The 27,243-nt window shown below is 34.6% G+C and overlaps 1 protein-coding gene across 5 annotated transcripts in view; it reads left to right on the forward strand.

The window, feature by feature from the left end:
- Positions 1-27,243, forward strand: part of Pgant9 (polypeptide N-acetylgalactosaminyltransferase 9) — a 328,116-nt gene that overhangs the window by 145,221 nt on the left and 155,652 nt on the right. For all 5 annotated transcript variants that reach the window (XM_076532837.1, XM_076532841.1, XM_076532840.1 and 2 more), the window contains one exon: positions 7,167-7,368. The gene's annotated coding sequence lies outside the window, so the exon portion shown is untranslated. The remainder of the gene's footprint in view (positions 1-7,166; positions 7,369-27,243) is intronic.

A 27,243-nucleotide genomic window follows, 5' to 3' on the forward strand; every position in this document is an offset into this window, starting at 1 on the left:
TGGGTAAAAGTGTTAAATATTTGTGGATACTCATTTGTTAAATTATAAGGAAGGGAAGAGTTGCATTCCATTTTGGAAGACTTTGTAACCCCTCAAAAGTAAGTTCCATGCTCAACAATTTTTTATTCTCGAAATTTTCTAACATAATAAATTCCGTGCAAATATTACTCTTTCTTTGCAAGTACAATATCTGGTATAATAACCTTACCAGCACAATAAAATATGAAATCAAATTGTACACATCTTGCCACATCCAGCTAATTGGATGTGGAGGGTCGACCAAGTCGACAAGACGAAGGTATCGATTCCAAGCATTTGATTCAAGAGACGCAATGACTGACTGAAACTACTAAGTTGTAGCAACTGCTAGTTATGACTTCGCTGTTAATGACGAAACGTAGAGGAAATTGGGGCCTGCGTCGTCCTCCTTGCGTCAAGACGTTATCTTGTCAATTACCGACGGAGTAAGATTTCAATCTTCTCGAAATGTCCCTTCTTGATACTCAACCCTTCCGCTTCCACGTTAAACCACTGACACGGATATTGGAACGTAAAGTCTGTTTTGAGACATTCTTAATTTAATTCTTAATGGACATTCTTAATTTGATTCTTAATGGACACATTTTTAATTTGATCCTCAATAGACACAATTTTAATGTGATTTTTAATGGAGACATTTTTATGTTTATTCTTAATAGAGACATTCTTAAGTTCATTCTTAATGGAGACATTTTTAAGTTTATTTTTAATAGAGACATTCTTAATTTCATCCTCAATAGATATAATTTTAATTTGATTCTTAACAGAGAAATTTTATTCAGAAGACTGGATATGTTTAAGAAAATTTCAAGTATTAAATATTAAATATTAGAAAATATTTAAGAACACGATACACTTAGGAAAAAATATGAATGCTTATTTTTCATCAAATTTAATTTGCTATAATACATATTTTAGTATAAACCTTCAGAACCTAAGTTTTTCTGAATGAAAATATTCTACAAGATTTACCTAGCTAACAATCCTCAAAAATAAACCTAAACCTAATAGGTATTAAGTAATAAACCTAACCTAGAAGAAGAATTGTTTGCAGTAAAGTTTGCAAACATAGTTGGTAAACATGGGAGATTTTATAAATTCGTAGAAATAAATAGATGTAGGTAAATCTGCAAGGATTAACGAATATCCCGCAGGAGAACGAGAATCTAGAGGATTTCAAGAGGAGACCACTTGGCAGGCTTCTATTTTTGAGAGCAGCTTCGCTGTTCGCCGAGTTTTCGTCGCTCGTGTTGCGGCTGACCGCAAACGGTCTTGCCGAAGCTTACGAGCAAACACGAATCTCTTGAGCCAAAGTAGTACTTTCATTGCAGCTGTCGAAGTTCCCTCTGCGTGTTGCATCCACCCTGAATTCTCAAATCTCGAGGCGTTGCCTCGGATTAAGATTTAAATCGTTCCTCACCGTTCAACCTCTTCCGACGCCTCTAAACATTTACAAACTCGATGGGATAAGTCTACAGTCGCTTTACTCATTGTTTCGGTGGAGGAATCCTTTAGTCTTCATTTCGTTCTTTCGCTTCGTTTCGCTTCATTGACTACTTTGGTACGTTTGACTTCATGGATGGTTAGGATACTTAGATCATATGCTTCGATACTGAATTAATGCGTAATACAGGTGTGTACAAAACTGAACCGGTGAAATTAATACAAAATTGAAAATAGATAGGTAAATAAATAAGTCATATATAAAATTCTTTGCATAGACAAGTTTTGTAACTTAAAATGGCTGTAACGTTGTAACTTATGAAATGATCCGTTGACCAGGTTGATACTTTCATTCTTGAATGTGGCACAATATTTATGTAGATTATTCTGCATTATCCATAAATTCTTATATTTACGAAAGAATGCTATAATCAGCATAAAACATTTTGCTATAAAGGAAAGTTAGTACAGAATTAGTATGGTATTTGGATTAGAAAATGTACAACCCTGTCTACTTAGGCTAGTTCAGGTTTCACAAGCTTTCTTTATAGCTCCCTTTTGCATATCACTATTTTTCTCTCTTCTCTTTTTTTATGATCGCAACAAAATTTGAATTTATATGAAATGCACGCAGATATTTTCTACTCTTATTTATGTGGCCCTGGAGAGCCATATAACCACGTTGGGGAATTTGATCTAGTTTTGTATCGATATCCAGTTAATCTTCGATACTGTTAGAAACAATTCCATAATATTCTCAAGTGACTGCTAAACTTCGGAAGTATACATAAATATACAGAATGTTACTTGAAATAAGCTTCAAATATCTGAAATAAGTTTTGAATGTCTACGTCAAGCTTTAAACATCTTTTTGATAAAATAACACTACTGAAATTCTTTTTAAACTGAAACTTTTTAGACTTCAAATCAAACATTCAAACTCCAAATATATAAAAGAATTTTTGAACGTTTAAAAAATTAAATAAAAGCAAGTTATTCCTTGTTTAGTAATTGTGATGTTAGAAACATGATTAAAAGAACTTATGTACACAGAAACGTTATCAATAATTCAGATAAACAATCCGTTTGAACGTAGCACATCAATTTAGACTGAACGGAAACGCAATCAGTCAAAACTGATTGAAACTGGAACTATCAGTGAGGTATCTGTTATACTCGAAGTCAAACTTCCTCCCTATCTTGTCCTTCGTCCTTCCGGTTCATGAGAGCAGAAAGCACCAGGCTTGTTGCTCTGTGTCGCCATTGTGTTAATATTTGAAGAACCGAGTTTGACGTTGCTTGCTTTTCTTGATAGATGACTTTCTCTCTTCTACGTTCGATCACTATTTCCATTCGCCATTCACAAACAAAATTAATCATGTTGAAGACGAATTGCAAGTTTGTCGAGGTGTCAGATTCCTCGCTCAATATTTCCACTCTTTTGATTCGCAGATTAAAATCCTTAGAGGAGCCTTTTTATTATAAAGAAAATTCGTGAAAATTTGTGTTTGAGGTATTTTAGTTTTTTGAGGAAAGTAAGGGTTGTTGTAAAAGGTATGATATAATGATGTTATGTCTTCAGATTCAATTTTAGGGTTTCTAATTTTCAAATTTGTAAAATAATCAATTTAGGTATTTAGAAATTTTTAAACTTCAAATTTGAGGATTCAGTGAACAATTTTCAGAAGAAGATATTTTCAAGGTTAAATATTAAGAAATTTATAAGTTCGTTCAATAAAAATTTGTTGAAGCTTGAAAATTTTTAAGAGGTAATAAAAGTAAATTTTTAAGAGGTCTATGTGTAATACTCTCACTATATTGCCGATTTAAAGAATTTTCTACAACCTTGATAACATAAGAGGTCTGCCTATAGTACATCATCAATAGTCACTAATATAAACTTTTAGATATATTTTCATCCCTTTATACGTCAATAAAAATGAATATAAAATTTATATTAAAAATTACTTCTCCCTCAAACAAAATTGTATTTACCTATCACTCACAACAAAAATAATTTAATTCCGAAATGAAGGAAATAATACACCGAGGTAGAACGACACGAAACAAATGAAAATACAAAAGCAAGTGTCGTTCCAGATTATCTGCAGATTAATCCGCGTCCAAACAAAGTCAGCAAGCAGAACAATTTCATTTCCTATAATGCCTGTAAAGTTAATAAATCTCGTATTCACGGACTATCAATTAATTCCCGAACGCCATCGATCCGCATAAAGTAAAAGTATCGAAAATCAGATATTACAATCGAACAATAATCTCGGAAGTAATACCCTGAATTTTCTCATAATTCATTTTCCCGATCAACTTAAATTCATTTACCACAAATTACATGTAATTTTTGTTATTTCTTTCCGTTCCGTAAGACGTATAGCGATTGTTACAATAATGATCATCGTGAGAGGGTGCAGTGACTCGGAACGTTCATTGACTCTCTGCTCTTAATGAAATTATAACAACCATGGAAGGTCCGGGACGATAGGTAATTATTAATAGCTTCGAGATAGACATCGAATAAAATGGCTGACCTCTTGCGCCATTTTACGCGCAAGATGACGTTCCACGGCTGAAATCAGCCTGCATCAGCTTACAACTGCTACAAGATTGTAAAGTGCCTCCCGAATCTCATTACACGCATACACGTTCGCATTACATATTCAAGTCACACGTTTTCTCGTAGTAAAACTTCATATGCGCTACTAAAAATTATTCGCACCGTTCCATCCCTTTCTGCGGGTTATTATACCCATTCGCAGCTTCAACTTTGTGGCACGGAAGGTAATTTATATGCGGAATACGTAGATCTACTGATTACAATGTTATTAATAAAATATGAAGATGAGGTGTGGAGGAGGGTAAGAGTGAATGAGGGGCTAATTTGGGGAGTTTGGGGGATGGGGACTTGGGGATTTGGGAATTTGGGAATTTGGAAAAGTGGAAAGTTGGGAATTTGATAAATTGGGGAGGTGATAATTTAAAAATTTGGAGATTTGGGGATTTAGGAATTTGGGGATTTTGGAATTTGCGGACTTGAGTTTTTGGAAATTGAGGAAATTGGGGAAATTGGAAATTCGAGAGCTTGGAAATTGGGGAAATTGAAAATTGGAGCGCTTATAAATTTGGGAAATTAGAAATTGGAGAAAAGGGAAATTGAGGAAATGAGAAATTTGGGAAATGGGAAATTGGGAAAATGGAAAATTGGAGAAATGGGAAATTGGGGAAATGGGAAATTGGAAAAATGGGAAATTGGAGAAATGGGAAATTAGGGAAATGGGAAATTGGAAAAATGGGAAATTGGAAAAATGGGAAATTGGGATAATGGGAAATTGGGGAAATTGGAAATACCTTTCTTATCAAGTATTCACAAATTTTTAATTTAGTCGCTTAATTTCTATAAAAAGAATTTATCACGAAAAATGGCTGTCGTGTTTGAACCTTAACGGTAGATACAAGAATCTTTTTACAATGAACGTTTTGATTCCGGTGTTCGTTCGTTGTCTCACGATCCCCGAAACACATTTTCTGAAGATCTGTAAACCACTGACGTTTCCACGAACAACAGCCACGGTTTGTAAGCGACGTGATTGCATCGTGCTCGTTTCCAAGTTTTCTATACATTTTCAGCGGTATTATTCAAAGAACAGTACCAAGAACTCGTTTCATTTGCAAGAAAGCATTTGAATGCTTCTTCGACAGTAATATTCTCATTTTTACCACGGCAAAAGCTCGTTTAATTAAACTGTAGTCATTATCGTTTCTTTTCAAGTAAACTGTAAATATTAAGCGAGGATACATTCTTCTATGTACGAAAGTATGAAAGGAGAAGTTAAATGGTGTACATTGTCAAACAATTTTCCAGCCTAATTTCAATGTTTTGTGATTGTGGACGAACAAAGGCTTCTGCACACCGTAAAATTAGACCATTATTGTGTTTCTATAGATTCTTGTGTTAGGTTATCTTTCACATAAATTTTACTGTCAGACACGTAATTAACTCTTGCAGGTATGAAGTTAAAGATACAAGCTTTTGTCTTTAGAAAACTTGTTGCAAAAGATAGGTGTATTATGTTCTTTTATTTGTATTCACTGTGTTATTCTTGCAATATCATTTTAATATTAAAGTGGGTGGTGTTTGTGATACCTGACAGTCAGCCATTTTGTATTGAGAACAGTGGCAACGACGTTTAGACAGTTCTCCACGCTTCAGGCTTTAAATTGATATACGAAAAACGGTATTTTGTCGTACTTTTATGTAATGAAATCATGTCAATCTTTATGGACTTCATAAATGGCCACTGTTTGCAAAACTTGATTGTCAGCCATGTTGTACAGAGAACAATAATAAAATGTTTAGTCAGTTTCTTTCTGCAAACTTCGTTCTTTAAATTGATGTACCAAAAGTGTCGGTGTAATTGAAATGAAAATTCAAGCGAGAAGTGACGTCGGAACTATTAAACCTTCGCTAATAGAATTGTTACTTTATCTCTGCAGTCAGCAGTGACCCCATCATTTTTGTTCTTGTTATCGCAAATCGCGGGCCAACGCTACCGTAATTATTATCTTCTTTCCTCCCCTCCGACCAAGAGCTTTTTTCATCTCTTTCCTTTTATCCCCTTTACTAGCCGGTATCACTAACAGCTCAATGAAAAGAATTTGATTTCTCCTCTTTTTCTTCATTACCGAGTCCCTTTTGCTTTCTTCTCGTGTTTCCACGTTGCTTCTTTTGCTCCCGTTCCTCTCCGCATCTCGCGTCACGTTTTCTTTATGAAAAGAATCGCTCGAGTTAAATGTTCTATGCTCCGTACGACTTACGACTGCTGTAATTACTGTGACACCTTATCTTGCCTTTGTAACGCGCTGAAATTACTGCGAATTCCTTCTTATGCAATTTAACCAGCTACCTGTAATTATTCAATTACTTCCTCTTGTGTTTTATTCAGAGTTAATTGTATTCAGAGTTGAATCTTTTAGAGATTGATTTCTTTGTACAAAGACAGACATTCTAGCTTTTCTTTTAATTAAGATTGTAATATATTAAATTTGTGTACATTGAAATACTTGAATTTTTGTGATCATGGATGTTCATACGACTCGATTGTGTGAAACAAAGTTCAATTTAATTCTAAGCATTTTTTTTAAGAATTTTTTTATGCAATTTAGAAATTAAGATTTCACAAAATATTTGAACATGTTCGAATAAAATCTTTGCATTGAAAATGTAGACCTTGAACATTAAGATTGTAGCAATAAAAAAAAATAAAATATCCAAATGTATATACTAAAATCTTAAACCTTCAAGTTTACAATAAATTTGAATACTCAAAACTTGAATATTAAAAATCAAATATCAAAACAGTCTCCAATCACATCAAAATTAAAAATTCAACAAGATCAAGCTATATAAAACTTCTAAAAACGAAACTGCAACCCAACAATCTTTCCTAAAAAAAAATTTTTACAAATCTAAACAAAATCCCAAAAAAATGCAACCCTCATTAAAAAATCATTAAACAAAATCCCAACAAATACAACCCTCGTTAAAATCATTAAAATGAATAGTTTCCCTCGTTATTCTAACGATATAAACAAATACAGTTTCTCTCGTTAGAAAGAATAGCGAGCATAATCGCGGTAGCGCTCACGAAGAATCGTTCTTTTACTTTCAGCGGCATCGAGGCGTGAGTGTCTACGCGAGTAACAGTTTTCCGGCTCGATTCCCAAAACTTTCACGGTTATTCGCTTGAACCCGACGACTTCGTGAGAGATTGTCTTCTGCCGTAGAAAACGAGAGCTGATGAATAGCGAACGGAAGTCGATCATCTAGGCGAATCGGAAGCTGTGAACCGAGGACGTTCTCACGGCTCGAAGGTAAGTTTCACTCTTTTTGAATTCTTTGCTTATCATCGTCTTCGGTTGCATCCTTCTTTCGTGCTTTGTATGCAGGACAATTCGTCGAGAATATCTTCTTCGTGCTGCATCGCAAGCAGCAGCTTTGCGAACTGTGTCATCGGAATGTATAATACAAATATTTTTCTTTCGCCAGGATATTATTTATACGGAGATCTGAGAGGAAGGGTAGTTAATTGTTATGAAGGGTGTTTTATTGTAATTTGGGGTTAGGGAGGGTTATTTGGGTTGTGAGAATATGGCGGTTAGGTTGTGGCGATATGGGGGGTTGTATTAGGAAGATGTGGTGATGGGGGATGTAGAGTTATAAGGATGTGGGGGTAGAAGGTGTAGGAATTGGAAGATGTGGAGATTTGAAGGTGTAAGTATTAGGGAACGCAGAAATTTTGAAATCTGGAGATTCTAGGATGCAGAAATCTGGGAATTTAGAGATTTGGGGGTGTAGAGATCTGGGAGTCTAGAAATTTGGGGATGTGGAGATCTGGGGATCTGGAAATTTGGAGGTGTGGAAATCTGGGTGTCTAGAAATTTGGAGATGTGGAGTTTGAGGTGTGTAGAGATCTGGAACTGTAGAGATTCGGGGGTGTAGAGATCTGGGAGTCTAGGAATTTGGGGATGTGGAGATCTGGGGATCTGGTAATTTGGAGGTGTGGAAATCTGGGTGTCTAGAAATTTGGGAATGTGGAGTTTCAGGTGTGTAGAGATCTGGAACTGTAGAGATTCGGGGGTGTGGAGATCTGGGAGTCTAGGAATTTGGGGATGTGGAGATCTGGGGATCTAGAAATTTGGAGGTGTGGAAATCTGGGTATCTAGAAATTAGGGGATGTAGAGATCTGGGAGTGTAGAAATTTGGGGATGTAGAGATTCGGGGGTGTAGAGATCTGGAAGTCTAGGAACTTGGGGATGTAGAGGTCTGGGGATATGGAAATTTGGGGATGTGGAGTTTGAGGTGGGTAGAGATCTGGGACTGTAAAGATTCAGGAGTGTAGAGATCTGAGCGTTTAGAAATTTGGGGATGCAGATATCTGGTAGTCTATAGATTTGGTATATCAGTATGTCATTCTGAGACTTTAGAAATCTTAGAAAATAGTGATCCGATAAGAACCTGGTTCTTATTCTCTCTGATGATGAAGAGATCAGAAAATCTAGAGACTCAAAGTCCTTAACATCTATCAATCCAGAAATTATATCTATGCACCCAGAAACGTCAAACTCTAGAAGAAGATATTGACCCACCAAAAAAACCTTGAAATCTAGATATGTCACCCCTATTTTCGTATCAACTAATTTCGCCACTCTCAGCAACGAACAATGAGACAATTACCGGTATCTGATCAGTCGAACGAATTTCGTGATTAATTACAGCCAGTGCCTCCTTTATTCGAGTAAGAAACATTGTGCTTCTGTAGTCGATCGAGAACTCGTTTAATTAACCTGTTAAATCGCTTGATAGCGGAGCACAGGGTGCTTTGACAACCTTCCTCACCGATAATTCCTCTAGCATCGTCGATTTACGTATCTTAAAGTAATAGGTCACTGCTTACGTAAGTGCATCAAGATGCACTTTCGACTAAGCGGAAACGTGCTTCTCCTAATTGCATTGCCTTCGATTTAACGATCATCGTTTGTCATTTCATTCGAGCATCGTGGATTGTAGACGTTGAAGAGTTGCGATTTATAGGGGCTGCAAACGTTTTGAGCAGCCTTCGTGATTAGCAATTTTTATTATGTAAAGGCACACAAATTATATAATCGTTAATTTCCTTGTTAGCGCCACAGTAGAGTTTTTATGAATTTTAATTTCGAGAAGAGTGACCGGTTAATTTTTAATACGTTGCTGCTCCATTTTCGTACTCAAATTGAATTTATTAGTAATTACGTGATATTATATTATATACAATATCTTTTGTTAATTTAATTGCTTCACTGCGACACAATTTTCATGCGAAACTGAGTATTCAATTTTTCATTAGGTGTTAGTCCAATTTACGTAGATTAAATTTAATATTCATTTCGTAAGTAATATTATTTACTTCTACTTTAATTTTTTATTACGACCTCCGATGCAACTCCACTTTATTTTTCATTAGATTTAAAACCACTGTCCGTATTTTCTGACATAAATTGAATTTAATATTGACTTGATGAAATATATATGTAATTTATTTTTGTCAGTTCTTTGGTTGCATATCACAAGATTTCATAGGGTTGTGTTAACCGAGTTATCTAAACCAAATACAATAGATAGTGCTTATCTAGTAACTTTATTTAGCAGATTAATTTGCGTAATGAGGTTTCACTGGTTCATTATGTGTCAAATATGTGCACTTTGATGACGCTAATCTCGATTATACCATTCACATTCATGCGCAGAAATAATAGCTTGGTTGAACTGATGCATTCAGGTGCATGTTCAAGAGCGTGTTTGGATCCATTAGTAAATTCGTATTAGTCACACTCTGTTGTAAAATGGCATATCAAAGCCACTATAGTTTGTTTTCATCTAATCCGCGTGCGCTGAAATCTGTATCCATTGTTCCGAGCTCAAAGTGTATGCAGTTGCATGTAACAGAAAAGTGCGATTGCGTTTATTCACTTTGTAATGTAACTGCGTATACAGATTCTTTGATACACTCTGAATAGAAGAGTATTAGGGCGTAACATCAAAAAGATTTACAGTTTACGAAATATTTCAATCTTTCATAAAATATGTACTTTACAATTTTTTTCATTTATACTTTTTTACACTTTTCAAATTATAAGGCACCACAATTTTTAATTCAAAATATTCACTTTGACTGTGAAGTTCAAAAGTGTGTTTAATATATGGCGGTTATTTATCTGTAGTTCACATATGTGACATCCACTGTACTATACAAAACAATTTTTATTATCAAGAAGTGAAAAATCTGACAAGAAAACTATGTAAAATATCATTTTAAGAAAGAGTAGATGTAAGTCCATTCTGACTGTGAAGATTCAGAAGTGTATCTATCAACAATGCAGCGGTTACTTATCTGTATTCCACATAATGGACATTCCCTACTACAAAACAATCTTCATAATTGAATACTGAGAACTTTGATAGAAAAAATATGTAAAAAATCATTTAAAAAAAGAGTGGATCACGATGCATTCCAACTGTGAAGTGCAGTAGTGTGTCTATCAAAAATACAGCGGTTACTTATCTGTATTCCAGATACATGACATCCCCTACTACAAAACAATCTTCATAATTGAATACAGAGAACTTTGATAGAAAAAATATGTAAAAAATCATTTAAAAAAAGAGTGGACCACGATGCACCCCAACTGTGAAGTGCACTAATGTGCCTATCAAAAATACAGCGGCTACTTATCTGTCCTCCATACATATGACCTCCACCGCAACGTAGCTTCGCCACGTTATTAATGAACAGTAATGCAGTGTTTTCCAAGTAATTCATGAATCAAGTAGCAGGGAGAACAAGGCACATTTCTAACCGTATTCTATACACGTAAGTCTCAGTTCACAAAGGGGATCAAGAACAGCCCGTCGTCGTCGGAGGTAAACCATCGCGAGGACCGAATCTCTGCAACAGACTGCACAGCTTATTAAAGCTAATTAGCGCGAGTTGCGAGCAAAGAGAACGGCAAAATGATTAGCATCAAGTTGGCCGCGGTTTGCGAGCACTCCCAAAAGAAAATTCTACCCAAGGATCTAGCCGTTCGTGCGTTTCTTGCCGGTTTTTCAACGCGGCCAATGCTAGAATTTTCGTTCCCAAGATTCTTTCTACGATGAAACCTTCTTCTAGAAAAAACCTTTGTCCCGGGTGCACAAAGGGTGTACGAGGACATATTAGCATAATTTGCGTGGCATTGGTAATCTAATTGTGGAGGTGATATTAATTCGTTGCGTGTACTGACTGCATATGTGACTGTGCTTGCAAGTTGAAAAATTTGATATGTTTCCTTTGTACAATCAGTTAAAGGGAATTCATACCGAAGGAGAAAATTCAGTTTATTCTTTATACTTTAATCATATTGGTCCTGTTTAGTGGCACGTGCTGTACTAGTCCGAAAGTTTTTAAATTTGATAATCTGGTCACTTCAAAGTTTGAAAAACTCCGAAGAGTCCACAAATTCGAAGATTTAAAAAGTTGCAGCTTTAGAAACTTTGAGATTTCTAAACTTTTAAATTGAGAATTTTATGAAGTCGACAAAAATGAAAAAATTCAGTCATTAACTTTAAACAGCAAATACTAAATTCGATGAGGGTGAAATTTCAGCTGTCATATTCCAGTTAAAAAATTATTCGAGATACGTCTGTCAAGATCGCAAATTGTAGCAAGATCTTGGCAATCATAAGCAGCCTGATCCTCTTAAAACGTGAAGAATGGTATCATCCTTTCTCTCGAGGCGTCGTCTTCAAACACGCTGAGTCGTCGACGATGAAAAAGCGCCCTTAGCATAGGTTAACCGTCTCCGTTAAGGTCGCGATGGCGATTATCGTGTCTGAGGCTTGCAAGATATCTTGATGCACAAACTTCCGCAAAAAATCTGTCCCTGGCTTGCCTCTTGCGGCGGTATATCATTTTAACGATGAAATAATTACGTCGTCAAATGAATCCTTAATTTCATCCTTTTTTATCGCTGTGTACTTTGCGTGTGTCTTACGGTATATCAATTACTAGGTGTTTCTTGATGAATGTACTCTTCTGAAGAAGTGGGTTATCCCTTCTTTTAACATCTGCTGGTCTGTTGATTTTGATCTTTAGTCACTTTTGTTATTTTAAATGATAGTTCAAGTGATTGGTATTAACATGTGATTTTATAAATTCGTTATTGGTTACAATAATTGCTTGAAGGCTTGAGACTTTCATAATTTTTACCTATTTATAAAACTAGGGGATTTTTATTCTGTAAAATTTTTATAGTGCTTTCAACAGCCTCTAATTCAACTCAGATTAATTCAATCCAAAATCAAGAGCTAACTAAATTAAATTAAATTCGTCATATCTGAATTAACTAATTTAAATCTATAAATTTTATTTCACCCCCCCATCAAATTCAAATCATACAAAAAGACAATATCCAAAATATTAATCAATTTCACAGCCTACCTTAATAAATGAAATTTCTAACCTTTAACCCACTTTCCAAAAAATAATTTGAAACAGTTAAAAGAGGTCTAGTTCAATCGCCACAGTTGACCAGTCAGACAGAACCAATTTTCCGACAGTCTCGTTCTTCCGTTGTTCGAGATTCGAAAGCGAGAGCGGTTTGTCAACTTCCTGGACGGTAATTTCGATGACGCATTCCTCGGGATGCATGCAACCGATTGCATCGAATGCAACCTCGAAGCCACGGTGCATACCTGTGGACGCTTCAGGACGCCACATGTGGGCGTCGAGCACGTGCAAAGCCGCATACCAACGACACAGTATCCACGTGTGTTTCTGTATATGTAGCTGTTTGTGTCGTGAAAGTCCGCATTCCAAACTGGTGGGCGGATTGTCGCGGATCTGCGCAAGGTCGCCTGATATTCCTACCGTGAATTGTCACGATTTAATGGATCACTTGGGTATGTTGCTCGACTATCTTCTTCTCAGCCGTTTACACCGTTTATTCACCTTTTTATTAAAGAACATTATACACTACTTAAATAGCTTATTTGAAAAATTGTATTATATTGTAGGTCAGTACAAAGTGAGTGGTTTGATAATTTTATTTGTGACAAGATTTTTATAATATTTTTCATATAAGACATGTGTTTGTTTAACAGACTGCAATGTATTCCCTTGTCTTATGCGACAAATCTGGTTCAACATTTTACCATAAGTGAATTTTGAGTTTGATTTTAATTCCAACCTGTTCACCAATGATAGCCATATTTAAATTACCCCTAACATTTGAACATTCTTTGTCTATCTTAATTTTATAAATATAATTAAATTACTCTTGCTGACAAAATCATAGTTTAAGGTTTAACCTCTTAACTACCCCTTAACTACATATTTGAAGTTAAATAGCCTTCATAACATAAAAATACTCCAAAAATTATAAATCTAATTTGTATAGAACAATGAAAGATCCTTCACCCTCAGTAACGTAAAGTAACATCCACTTACGTCCTAAATAAACGAAGGAAACTGCTAACGTAACCCGATACCGAATATTAAATTAATTCAATCAGAAGTACGTCTTTTTTCCTGAAATAAGAGAGAAGCCGACTATCGATGGCTCGTCGATAATCGTTAGCTGCAATACAAATGCAGCGATCGAAGCGCCAGAACTTTAAATCACCTCGCCATCGTTTCCGGTGTAACGCACTCGGTTTTCCCCGGAATTATATTTCCATAACTTTCTTCGACCCCGATACGCAGCGTATTCAATACTCGTGCAATCTGCATTCGAAATTAATCGAATTGCACTTTTAACCTTTACGGGGATGAAATTCAAGCGAATTTTTTCGCCCTTCGTTTTTCCGCCGCTGACTGCGAAAATTATCGACGGCCGCGATAGAATGCTAATTATCCATCGAACGTATAACAATTATCGGGTTTAAGCGGTTTCTGCGGTGTTCCAATTATTCATTATTCCTCGATGCGTCCACATCTAGGACAATCAACGTTCTATACTTTTTATTAGGCCGCACTGCACCATGCCTTTTATTTCCCATTTTTTTCACTGCGATGATTTTAATCATTCTACCATGTTTTTGTTCTTTGCCACTCTACATTTTTGCTTTTCATCGGGATGATTTTTTTACCTATTGTTCTGCTGTTTATTATTATTTTTGTGAAGGTACATCGTATTGATTTGTGTATAAATTACGTATAAATATGTCTGTTCTTATACATACATTATTAAGCTTGTATGAATATTATTTTATATATTGTTTTTATTTCTTGCAAGTTTATATTTTCATTCCTGTATTTTGTTTTATTGCATTCAGACTTTACACTTGGTTATTATTCTACAGGAATTTTTTATTACATTCATAAAAATATATCTTGTTGGTTTATATATAAATTGCATATGAAGATACCTGTTCTTATGCATACATTATTGAGCTCCGATGAACATTAAATATCTCTCCATAGAATAAAGAATATGCACAAAAATAATACAAATAAAAATTTGTAAAAATTGATGCAGAAACGTGACTGTTTATAAAGTGAGTATTTAATTAACACAGTACAATATTATCAAACTTTTAAAAAATATGTCCATGTAACAGTTTGATTAATCTTCAACATCCCCTATTAGCAACAAAATATTCCCATTAGAAGCACGCGAAGTTGAAGTAGCATTTTCCCCGCGGTTCTCCTCAGAATTGCTTTTAATAACAAAATTCTGCTCGTGCCGTTCGACGGTTAAAGAATTTTTCATATACTTCTCGGTTCTCGAGGGGGATTTCGTCTTATTTGAAGATCGAACAACGTTGCAGGATTTAATTTAAACTCGCAGCTAAACCTCGAACCACACCATGCATTATTCAAGGAGAATAATCGATCAGATATCAAAGTTCAATTATCCCTAGACACGTTTCGTTTCTTTCGAGGAAATTTTCTTACCAATAAATCCATCTTCAAGGAACTGGTTTCGTTACGGGATGAATTCGTTTATTAACGTGTTACGATAATTATCTTTATTGTGCCGTTCGCATCACCTTCACGTTTCATTTATCATCGAGGTTCGGCTTAATGAGAAAAACCATCGTGAACATGACTTTCACGCTGCTGTGAATTCTGTACAACGTTGGTTTCTTGTGATCGTTGATGCTCAGGCATGCAGAAAAAGATTACTTATTTATTTTTGGCGGTGTAACGTTACAACTTTTGGGTACTGTTACGTTCTTTTTGGTCTTGCTTCGCTTTCTGGGGCTTGTGAGAGTCTTTCAAGTTATTTAAGGTATTCAATTTTAAGTAAGTGGTATGTTCAATTTTGGATGATTCAAGGTATTCAGTTTTTAGTAATTAGGATGTTAGAGTTCAGATAATTTAAGGTATTAAATTTTAAATAAGTGGTATGTTCAATTTTGGATGATTCAAGGTATTCAGTTTTTAATAATTAGGATGTTACAGTTTAGATAATTTAAGGTATTCAATTTTAAGTAAGTGGTATGTTCAATTTTGGATGATTCAAGGTATTCAGTTTTTAGTAATTAGTATGTTACAGTTTAGATAATTTAAGGTATTCAATTTTAAATAAGTGGTATGTTCAATTTTGGATGATTCAAGGTATTCAGTTTTTAGTAATTAGTATGTTACAGTTTAGATAATTTAAGGTATTCAATTTTAAATAATTATTATATACAATTTTAGGTGTTTATAGTACTCAATTTTGAAAGATTAATTTATACAATTTTAGGTACTCAGAGTACTCAATTTTAAATGATAAATATATCCAATTTTAGATACTTAAAGTATTCAATTCTAAATAATTAATATATACAATTTTAAGTGTCTAAAGCACTCAATTTTAATTATCTAAATTATTTCAATTTTAAATACCTAAATTCTTAACTCACATTTTAAATAATAAAATTATTATACATATATTAAATGACAAAAATACTTGAACTATATACAAGATTTTTAAAAGTAATATTTTTATAGTAACATAACCAAAATAATAAGAAATAAGTAAGTTTCAAGATTAGATATAACAGTTTCGTTATCAAATAATGTAAAGGTATCCACAACATAAAAATCAGAATAATATAATTACGGGATTTGTTCGTTCGAGTATGTAATGCAGGTGAACGTTTAATATCAAAATGAATAGAGAACTCGAAGTTATCTGAAAAACTAACCTCACGTTAACATCCCGAGATACCGCGTTTTATGACGAAACTTCTCAAGCGTAACGATTAACTGTAACTTTTATCTCCGACAATTATCATCCACGAGACTGTTGTCCAGAGTATTTTTATTGCGTTGGAACACGAGCGTACCACAAAAACCTTCGTGCTCGTTCAATCGTTTTAATCAACCCGATCGTTAACAGTACATTGTCATCGCAAGAATGGTTGCTGACGGCTAAACTGCTCTGGAATCCATCTTGAAACGGAAGAACGGCATACTTTTCTATTCTTGCATTCTTCTGAAATTTTTTATTTTTCAAATTTACGAGTTGTAAATTTTGCAAATTTATTTTCCAATTGTTTTCAGATTTTTAGTTTTTCAAATTTACAAGGTTAAGATTTACAAAATTAAGATTTTTATATCTGCAAGGTTTCAGATTTGCAAATTTTTCAATTTTCTTCACATAATTTTTGGTCTTTTATATTTACAGATTTCTGGATTTACTTAGAAATTCTCAAATTACCGAATTTTTTAATTTTCAAGTTTCTCAGCTTGGAAATCACAAATTTTCAGCTGAAGAAATTTCGGTCCCTCAACTAAAAATTCTCAAATTTCCCACATTTTTACGTTTCCAAATTTTTAAATACTCGAATTCCCAAGTTTCAATATTTCTTATACCCCGAATTTCCAAATCCTCCAATTTCTAAATTTCGAACACGAATTTACCGCATTCTCACATTTCCTAACCTTAAACTTCCGAATTCCAAACTTCCCAATCCGAAATCCCCAAATTCAGAAATTCACACTTTCCCTATAAAAACCTCCACGTACATTTACAATGAATGTTATATTCACGTCGTCCCATTCAGCCCTCTGACTAAATAAAAATAAGCACCTAAGTTCACAAATTTAATAAAATATTTTAAACTGACAAAACACTGCACTGAAGACAATCTACAAAATACTACAAAATCATCCTACAAATGTCCACCGAATCGCCAAGAATTGTAAGAATGCGTCTCGATTGTCTAACCTCACCACAAAATTAATCGTCGAGATTCGTCTCGACAGAGTGAATCGATTGGCAGGCTTAAGCCTCGAAGTAAGAGAACGATTTGCAAGCGAAAATAGAGCCTTTTGACGGTAAGATCGAAAGTTTTCTCGCGTCTTAATCCGACAGGAATTCTGTCGGATTATTGAAAGCGATTCACCTTCACCTCTGACCTTCCTGGCGGCAACATTCCTGTTTCTCGGATCCTCTCCAAACTCCTCCTCGAGGATCTCTTCTCTCCCCTCAGAATCGAAATGGCTGCCTGGTCCACGATTCTTCCCTTTCGAGAATATATTACGCGAGATGAAAGCACTTTTATCTGAATTTCTAGTGGCCCAGGGATCGTGCTGGATGAGAAATTCTGATGACGTCTGGGACCTACACGGTTACCGAACAAACGCCGCGATGAACTTCTCTATAGGATATATATTTATTAATAATTTTCCGCCTGGCAGTTTATTCCTACCTGTATTAGACGTGTTGGCTACGATAAATTGTATGGCAGACCCGCGTGCAGTTTCGTAAACGATTTTTCTTCGGTATCTCGTGTACCTTGGCTCGGTTCGAATCTCAGTTTAGAATGATTTTATCTCAAGGAATTATATTTTCAAGTATTTATTTTGGGGTTTATTTAAATTTTTTTGAAGCCTTTTATTTATTTTTGGGGATTTATTAATAGTTAGGTGCTTTATTGGATTTATTAGAGGTTAGGTTCTTTTATCATAGTCGCAAGGTTCAGGACTCAATTTAGGGGGCTGTTATTTTATTTTTTGAATTTATTATTTTGTCAAATATTTGTGGTCAAGCAAATTCACTTAAATTTGTTCATTTTAATGTCTTATTGTTTCTGTCGATTGTTAGAATATTTGAGGTTATGTACCTTTACCTTAGTTGCAAGGTTCAAGTCTCAGTTTAGAATGCTTTAATTTTATTTTTTGAATTTATTATTTTGTCAAATATTTGTGGTCAAGAAAATTCACTTAAATTTGTTCATTTTGAAGTCTTATTACTTCTGACGATTTGTTAGAATATTTGAGGTTATGTAGTTCTAACTCAGTTACAAAAATAAAGTCACAGTTCAAAAATGTTTTTATCCTATTTGCTGAATTTTTTATTACATTATCAAATATTAATGTATTCCACTTAAATTGGCTCATTTGAAACTGTTTGTTATTTCTGTCGACTTATTCAATTATTAGAGGTTATGTACCTTTAGCCCAGTTCCAAGATTGAAGCCTTAGGTTTAAATGTTTGAACTTCGTTTATTAATGATATTATATTATCAATTATTTATGGGGAATTCAATTTAGATCTGCTCATTTTAAATCTTGTAATGAATTTCATTGTTCCTTCTGATGTATTAGAGTGTCAGAGGTTATGTATCTTTAAGTCAGTTTAAAAATTGAAATTCATTTATTAAAGACGTTATATCATCAACTATTTACAGTGTGTTCAATTTAGACTTGTCCATTTTGCATCTCACTTAACTATTCTTAATTATTCAAACTCTGACAGCCATTTTATTAAAACTTGACTCTGTTACCTAATACAATGAATTCATTTAATCAATTTGTAAAATATTTTACATAATGAAGCTTCATATAATAATATCCTAAAATATCCAAATTTTGAAATAATTAACAAGAAATATTTTATCATATATTCGTGAGTCATACAGAACAAAATGAATGAAAGCTCGGATAGAATTCACGAGGATTATTCTCGTGAAAGTTTCACGGGAGCAAAATACAGGTCAAATCGAGCTTCCGGTGTGGAAGTGAGATGGCAAGTGGACTCATTTGCGTCAGAACGAATTTAAATCTCGTATCGGCCGCAGGATTTGATTGAAAACTGTTCTCGGTCCGAGAAAATACGCGGGACCGTTCGTGCATCGAACGTAAATTTCGAAAGTTCCATTTATTTTTATCGATTTGTCTCTTTTTCTTCTTTAACGAACTAAATCTGAAAGAAATTTCGGAGTTCTGTTATAATTTTGATACTTGTTTTAATTAGTTTATTGTATTGAATATTATAATAATTATTTTGTGGGTGCTGATAACAGAAGGTTTACTCATTTGCTTCTTTAAAAATTAATAATTATTTTTAATCGTTAGACATTTTTATTTTTGGTTCTCTACAAATTTTGTGGGCGATTTGACAGAAGATTTGTGTATTTGCTTTTTTAAGAATTATTATTAATTTTTAATGACTAGATCTTATTTTTGGTTCTCCAAAAATTTTGGAAACGATTTACCTGAACATTATTTATTTTCTTTAAAAATTGATAATAAGTTGTTGCCACTAAATCTATTTATTATTTATCTTCACTAATTTTGTGTGTAATTTAACAGAACATAGATTTGTTCATCAACCTCATTAAAAATTAAGAACGATTTTTAATTGCTAGGTCTCTAAATTTATTTTCTATAAATCAATTTTGTTTTCATAAAATTTCTACAACTCTTAATTCACTTTAAACAATTCTTGTTCAACACGAATATTAAATGAGAGCAAAAGAAACATTCAATATTAAAACACAATTATCTTCGTTCCATTGTTACATTGCAATACGTTAGTTTATATTTTTAAATGTATCCTCAAAATATCATCACCGTTCCACCAAATCGTCGTAAATATTTAAAACCAATTTCCCTCCACGATGTTTGCAATTTTACCTGACAATATTTTCAAAATATCGTTTATCGAACCGCGAACAATTCCGACAACAATCAAAGCCCATAAAACCGCGTTCCCGCAGTCATTTTCATATTTTCCTAAAAACAAAAATTTATTCCGTATATCCTGATGAAATTTAAATTTAAAAGCCTCGATGAAAAATATCGATCTTTGCTCGCGTTATTTTATATCAATGACGAAATGGAACAAAAGAACGCGGTTGAAACGCTCGATTCGAAACGGAAACTCAATCTACGGTTATTATTGTACCAAATAAACTTCATATCGAAAATTTCTGCTCGCGATTTTGCGCAGATGCAATTCTATATTTATGTGTATTGAACAGTTCGTTTGCATGATTCGGTCGGACTTTATAATTAACGAAGTGCGAGGCGAGGGATTTTATTAGAAAGGACATTTTAAGAGAGACATTTGGTTAAGGGTGATTTAGAAGGTTAAGGGTGACTTATTGAGGAGAGCTTGGTGAATTCATGGAAATAGTGGGGTTAGGGGATAAATGAAATTTTTAAGAATTTTAGGAAGATTAGATGTTTTAGATTTGGGGAGGCAAGGGGGTGGAAATTTAGAAATTTGAAGAGTTTGAAGGGGATGTTGAGGATTTGGAGGTTTGGAAATTGGGATATGGAGAATTTGGGGATTTAAAAATTGGGGAGGTGGAGAATTTGGAGATTTAGGAATTTGGGAGATTGGGAATTTGGAGATTTAGGAATTGGGGAGATGGAAAATTTGAAAGTTTAGGAATTGGGGAGATTGGAAATTTGGGGAGCTTGGAAATTGGGGCGCTTGGAAATTAGGGTGCTTGGAAATTTGGGGAGCTTGGAAATTGGGGAGACTAGGAATTCGAAAATTTAGAAATTGGGGAGATGGGAAATTTGGGAGTTTAGGAATTGGGGCGCTTGGAAATTAGGGAGCTTGGAAATTTGGGGCGCTTGGAAATTGGGGCGCTTGGAAATTAGGGAGCTTGGAAATTTGGGGAGCTTGGAAATTCGAAAATTTAAAAATTGGGGGGATGGGAAATTTGGAAGTATAGGAATTGGGGTGCTTGGAAATTAGAGAGCTTGAAAATTTGGGGAGCTTGGAAATTGGGGCGCTTGGAAATTAGAGCTTGGAAATTGGGGAGATTGGAAATTCGAAAATTTAGAAATTTGGAAAATTGAGAAATCACAAAATACCAAAATTTGGAAAACTTTAGAAAATTCCCCCTTCCACCCCAATCATAAATTCGCCAAAAAAACATCAAACAACCCCCCTAACTTTCATCTCATAATTAAAATCTTGTCCTCCAACATTTAATTTCAGTCACAATCGACCGAAACGTATATATTTGCCCATAAGAATTCAATAGATTTCGCAATTAACATCGAAAATGTAATAGCATTGATTTCGCAAATGAAATTCACGTTTCCTGCAGAAAATCATACACAAATGCGTTTGATCGAAAATGCAAATACTCGCAAACGTCATCGTAGCAAAACCGAATTTATTATACCCGGCGAAGCTCAATTGTAATTTCCGGTCTAATAAGCCGCGCTGTAAATCCGACGAATTTCGTTAAATCGTTGGATAACGAGATTGCAACGGGATCCACCTACCGTTGTATTACAATTAATGCAAAGAAATAATGGTCTCTCGTTATTCCCGTTTAAAACGCGACGTTGTGTCGTTAACGGTCGAAATAGTGCCAATAATCGGTTGTTCTAATAATCTTGTTGTAAACCATTAGGTACGTTATTTCACCGTAATGCTGCGTGTGTAACATTATGCTCGGGTAACGGTAAATGAAAAATAACGATACTCTGCACACTACATTTATCTAATTTGCATATAAATAGTCGGGGAATTCTATGTTAAGGTCAAGTGAAAAATTCTTGGATTCATTGTTTGTCACTGGAGGTGATGGAATTTATTCATTGAGTCAGGAATAAATTTAATATTTAATGGAGTAACATTTATGGAGTTTAATATTTTATTTGCATCGTCCATGTGGACCATTAAATTTCTGTAAAGATTTATCAATTGTATTAATAAAAATTTCTTCAGTTATTTAACTGAAAATTTAACCTATCAATTCTACTTGGAACAACAATAACTCAAACATAACATAATATTTAAAAAATATTTCATGAGGCTTGGTAAAAATAAAAATACCACTTTATCAAATTTTCAGCGACCTCAACGTAGAGTCAACATGTCAAATAATTTCAAGAATTTAAAGAATACAAACATACATAAATTTACATTTACTCTCTGAAATTTACATGTGAGAACACTCTAGAGACCTGTTACGAATAATTGACACAAAAGAACAATTTAAAAGATTGTTACAAATAATATGAAGTAAAAGAACATAAATGAGGTTCACATGAGAGTCCTCAACAGAAACACCTTCCTAAGAGTTTGTGTATTATACATTGGGATTTGCATGTTAATTTGACTTTTAATTTTGATTGCAACGAGCGGAAACACAAGGGTCAGTAGCCTGTGGTGTTGCAACGAACTCGCTGGCCTCGCAAACTGGTTTCAAGCGAGTCAAGATCTAGATCGCGACCTTCTGTGAGCGACACGCTGCGACCTCGGAACGCAATTCTCCGGAAAACCGGAGGTCGAGTTAAAGAAATCGAAAGTGAATGATTCTATCGAGTTCCGATTGGTACAGAGTATGTTGCTTCACGTCTACTTTATTGTTACAAGATCTGTGTTAGAACAACTAAGGTATAGGGTGATATGGTTAGGTTAGGTTAGGTTTATGGTCTGGTCCTCTTAAAATGTGGTTTGGTACACATGTAGTCTGAAGGATGTAGGACACAGGATATTTTATGAACCTTATCAAATTAAAGACTTGATGGCTTTTTATAAGTATCAAGCTTTAATTTTATAAATTTTCAAAGATATTAATTTTTCCAAGTGTAGAAGTTAAATTTTCAGATCACCAAACTTCTAATTTGTTAATCCCTGAATTTCTGTATTGTTAGGTTTCTAAATTTCTAGGTTTTTTAACGTTTAACTAGTTCTGCAGGTACCAAATCATTAAGTTTCTGAATCTCCAAATTTTCTAGATTCTTAAGTTCATATCATATGTTTATAAATTTATGAATCTTCAAGTTCACATCATGTATTCATAACTTTTCTGAATCCTCAAGTTCACATCATATATTTATTATTTTTCTGAAGCTTCAAGTTCACATCATATATTTATTGCTTTTCTAAATCCTCAAGTTTACATCATATATTTATTGCTTTTCTGAATCCTCAAGTTCACATCATATGTTTATAAATTTCCGAATCTTCAAGTTTACATCATATGTTCATAAATTTCTAAATTCTCAAGCTCACATTATATGTGTATTCATAACTTTTCTGAATCCTCGAATTCACATCATATCTTCATAAATTTCTGAATCCTCAAGCTTCTACATTAATAAATTTCTAAATCCTCGAGTTTCTAAATTTTCTAAAAACTTTTTCTAAAAACAACTTCTAAATCATCAAGCTTCTAAACCCAGAATCCCCAAATGTTCAAATTCCAACCTCTCACCACTGAAATTATTACGATATTTTTATGAAGCCCCGCAAATATTTATTATACCCGAATCAACCGTAAAATTGAAAACAGTTTTACCCTGCACGAATCTCCCCATCGGATCTAACATAAAACGAAAGAACATAAAGCGTTTCCATCATACGTGTTTTCACTGGCGATCCATCCTCTCTACCGCAAAAATTTACCCAATCCGATCGCGCATGATAATTTCCATCCATAAAATCCGCAAATACGGGCCGCAGAGCTGGCCGTAAAATTCCACGAAAATAAATATCAATATGGGAATTATCGAAGAGCCATAAAATATCAATCCCTGTAGGGTCAAACCTTCCGCGTCTCGCGATCTTTAATCAACGAACGTGTCGGTTAATACAAGCGACATGCATTATCGATTCCGTGTGTGCTCACGGCTATGAAACGTATCCGGCATTTCGTTCAACGACTAAATAATCCTTATCGAAATAATTCGTACGATTGTAAACGTCACGTTTGCCAATTTTCCTAGCGATTTCCGTCTCCCTGGAGAGGCAGATTCGATACACCTTCATTTTCTGTGGTTTTATTGTCCGATAGCATGCAATCATACACTGTCAGTTTAGGTAATTTCTGATTCTCTTCGCTGGATTCGTGGTTTATGCGATATTTTTCGATTCTTGGTTTGAGGTTATATATTGTTTTAAGTACTGGGAAATAAATAGGTTTGTTAAAATTTTGATGTACAGTATAGTGTCACACTCATGGAAGTTATAATTCACATTAGATAGACACATTAACACGTTGACTGCCACGTCACACATATATGGATGACACTTAAGATTCTTGGTTTGAGGTTATACATTGTTTTGACTAACTACTGGGAAATAAATAGGTTTGTTAAAATCTTGATGTATAGTATAGTGTCACACTCATGCAAGTTATAATTCAGATTACACACATTAACACGTTGACTGCCACGTCACACATATATGGATGACACTTAAGTTTCTAAACTGATGTCACATGTGTATTATTAAAAATTTGTTCATTTTCCTAATAAAAAATTCTCACATTAACTACATGGATATATGGAAAATAAATGTAACAAGACATTGTGAAAGTAGTTGGTAAAATTGATTAAAAATTAAAACATTACTGGATGCAATTTTCAATTGTTTCAATATGGCAGTCAATGTGTTAAATCCCACAAAACATCATATATGAATGAAACATCAAGTTTAACCATGTGCATCTCTTTGCACTGATACGATATTGGAAACATTCGTAAACTACATATTTTATGAATTTTCTAACAGAGTAAATTATCAAAGTTAAAGTATATCATGTCTTCAGGAAAAATTACAATATAATCATCGAAGACTTCAATGTCTAAGAGCATTGTCAAACATTGTGCTGTTTGCACGTAATTCGCGAACTCTATAGTACATAAGCAATACATGAAGTTCCATCATGCCTAAGAGGTTAAGTTTTGATTGCTAATACGAAGTAGCTTACACGTAGAATTTCAATCTGCTTATTTCTCTTGTCACAAAATTGTCTAGACAAAAATTGCATTGGAAACGAAATGCGCGATTTTTCTTCAGAAATCTGGCGACAGCGGCAATATTTTTCCATAGCCCCACCCTCGAAATTCAAGTATTTCCAATTGGAAATCAAACTGCAACGCCTGAGCAAGCATCCCCTATCTTCCGTCGTATTCAAACCGCTCAGGCATCGCGCTCGAATTCCATACTAACAAATTCCCGGAATATGGAAATCCCAGAAACTGTCTTATCCTCGAGCCGGTCTATATATTCGTCTCTGATCCGCGAGAAACCAGGAATCCGAATCCCTGTAATTGCCGGAACGAAGGTGGTCGGCAATTGACTAGGGTTATGCGATTAGAAGACACTTAGGCACCGTGTGTCGGTAGTGGTGCCTGTTACGGGAACAAGATCCCATTATCCTGGATTTTCGAACGGGACCTACGGGCTTACCTTTTCATTCTGTGCTTCGTGAACAGGGTTGAAGTCGTTAAAAAGTCCCTCTACCAATCTCACGGCCTTGCGAACAGGGACCAACTGGGACGACGCGGATGAAAAAGATAAATGAAGAATGAGGGAACGATGCCGAGGGTTCCAGGGAAAGTAATTGGGGAAAATAACAGCGGAGGAAGCGTGAAATGTTTTTAATATTTTATGATATTAAGGAGTATGTCCTACGTTCGGATTAATCAGGAACTTTTGAAAAACTGGGTAACAGGACAATTTCATTTAATCGTAATAATAGTATCATATTATTTTCTCGATGAACTAATCGTTGGATAAATTGCAAAATTATTTGCATCAGAAGTTTGACAGACTGTACTTCAATATTTATTTTTGCAAGCAAGCTTTGCTAGTTTATTTAACAAATCTATACAAGAATTCTTTAACTGTGAATAGCATAATCATATTTAGTGAATATAAATTTTTTGAAAGTATTTAAGGAACCTGACTTGAATAAATTCTCTGCGATTTAATAAAAAACTAACAGTACAATTTAAACGATATTATATAATTAACAATGAGTTCATACAATTCAAACAATAGAGATTAAACGACGAATACAATTCTAACGGTAAATTTATACAGTTTAATCAACGAATGTATACACCTCAATCGATGAATTTATTACAATCAAACGATGAATTTATATAACTTGAACAATGAACCCATTTCGTTATATAATCTCGGATTGCGCATTTCAGCAGAATGAATTCTACGTTTCATTATAAAATATGGCTATTCATATAATCAAATCAATATTCATAATGAAATACAAAACAATGGATCTTTTTATAAAGGTAATTTTCAAGTTACAATAATTTCACAAACGCAAGGATTTTAATGTCAGTGCCTTGAACAAAATGTCCGCCATTCTTCGCAGTGCTAGCGAGATCCGTGAGAGAGCAGAAAGAGCCATCAAATAAAATGTAGGATCGTGCAGACGCGATCGAAATCACTCATAACATCGGTGTAAAAATAGAGAAAGAGAGACGTCTGCCTAGCACGATCGTGAGCAATTTGAGCACCGTTAAGTCCCGCGAGAGAGTCCATTTCGCGTGCCCTCACGACATCTCTAAAAGACACCTCGCATGCTGTTGGATCGTCTTTCCATGCGATATGTTGTTCTGTCGAGAGTTCGATGCACTGTTATTTCTTTTATTCTTATCTGGAAATGACTCTTTCTAATCTTGTTAGGTTACAAGGGTTACTTATAGGGGGGTTTTGGTCATTTTTATTGGAATCTTCTGTAGATTTTAAGAAATGGAAAGTTGGAAACGTAGAAGTTGGAGAGGTGACAAATTTGGAAGTTTGGGAATTGGGGAGATGGCGAATTTGGGAGTTTAGGAATTAGGGAAATTGGGATGTGGGGAATTTGGGAATTGGGGAAATTGGGAATTGGGGAAATTGGGAATTGGGGAAATTGGGAATTGGGGAAATTGGGAATTGGGGAAATTGGGAATTGGGGAAATTGGGAATTGGGGAAATTGGGAATTGGGGAAATTGGGAATTGGGGAAATTGGGAATTGGGGGAATTGGAAATTGGGGGAATTGGAAGTTGGGAAGCTTGGAAATTGGAGACCTTGGAAATTTGGGAGCTTGGAAATTGGGGAGCTTGGAAATTGGGGAGCTTGGAAATTGGGGAGTTTGGAAATTGGGGAGCTTGGTAATTTGGGAGCTTGGAAATTGGGGAGCTTGGAAATTAGGGACCCTGGAAATTGGGAGCTTGGAAAT

Source organism: Megachile rotundata, chromosome 6, assembly GCF_050947335.1.
Source record: "Megachile rotundata isolate GNS110a chromosome 6, iyMegRotu1, whole genome shotgun sequence".
NCBI lineage: Eukaryota > Metazoa > Arthropoda > Insecta > Hymenoptera > Megachilidae > Megachile > Megachile rotundata.